Here is a 1,091-nt window from a genome sequence, read left to right as displayed (position 1 = left end):
GGTCGTGCCTCTAAGGTTCGGCCATTCCTGGTCACCAAAACAAAACAAGGCCTAGTTGTGTCCTGAGGCACGGTCGTGCCTCATCCTCAACTAGACCCATGGTCTGGCCATGTCTTGAGACATGGTCATGCCTCTCATCCACAGGCAAAGACATGGCCTAACTGTGCTAAAAGGAACGGTCGCCCCTTACTACTCCAGTGAAGGCCATGTACCAGTCATGCCCACCCTACATCGCGATACACACCACAGTCGTGCCCTTAGACACGACCATGTGGTAGAGAACCCAAGGGGGTCATGCCCCTACTTATAAAAGGGGATTTTTCTTCCCTAAGAATAGATCCTTGGTTTGGGACTCCACCCCCTTTCTTTAGGAAAGGTTTTCACCTCTAGGGTAAACCCTAGAGCCTCCATCTTTGAGTCATTGATGATCCATTCACCTCCGGAGCAAGGAGATACTCCAAAGACATCAACAATGTAGAGCTAAGAATTTCTTCTCCTCATTTCTTATATTTGGGTTGTAAGAATGTGTTTATTCATGTCTTTAGTTTGTTCTACCTTTTCTAGAGTATTGCAATACGGTTAGCTATAAAGGAGTCTCTACAGATGATATTTGATTGTTAGCATACTCTTTTAGTATCAAAGATAAATAAAGAACATGGTTGTGCTCTCTTCCTCAACAAAGTGTAACAAGCTGGGATCAATTGGAGCAGCTATTTCTGAATCATTTTTCTCTCCTAGTAGAGCAACATATACGAGGAATAGAATCTAAGGCTTTGCTCAGGAAGATGGGGAGACAATATATGAAGCATGGGACGGATTTAAGGGTTATTTGAGATAGTGTCCTTATCATGGCTTAGATAAATGGATGATAGTGCACATATTATATATTAAGATTACATTTTCAAGTAAGAGATTTTTGGATTCAACTATACGAGGTTCCTTGATGAATAAAACATTAGATGAAGCATACAAATTAATTGATCAAGTAGCACTGAACCTCCAAGAATGAGATACTAAGAATGTGATGACATTTTCCTCAAAAATTCTAGAAGTGTGTGCCATGAATGCAAGTGTACCTGTTAAATAAGATG

General features: G+C 41.1%; 1 non-coding gene across 1 annotated transcript; it reads right to left on the bottom strand.

Annotated features, from left to right (window-relative positions):
- Positions 1 to 749: 749 nt before the first annotated feature.
- Positions 750 to 855, bottom strand: LOC121988033. The gene has a single exon (XR_006113795.1). It is a non-coding gene; the product is annotated as a small nucleolar RNA R71 (small nucleolar RNA).
- Between the last annotated feature and the right edge of the window lie 236 nt (positions 856 to 1,091).

This window comes from Zingiber officinale, chromosome 5B (assembly GCF_018446385.1).
Source record: "Zingiber officinale cultivar Zhangliang chromosome 5B, Zo_v1.1, whole genome shotgun sequence".
In the NCBI taxonomy this organism is placed as follows: Eukaryota; Viridiplantae; Streptophyta; class Magnoliopsida; order Zingiberales; family Zingiberaceae; genus Zingiber; species Zingiber officinale.
This window is presented reverse-complemented; position numbering and strand designations above follow the sequence as displayed.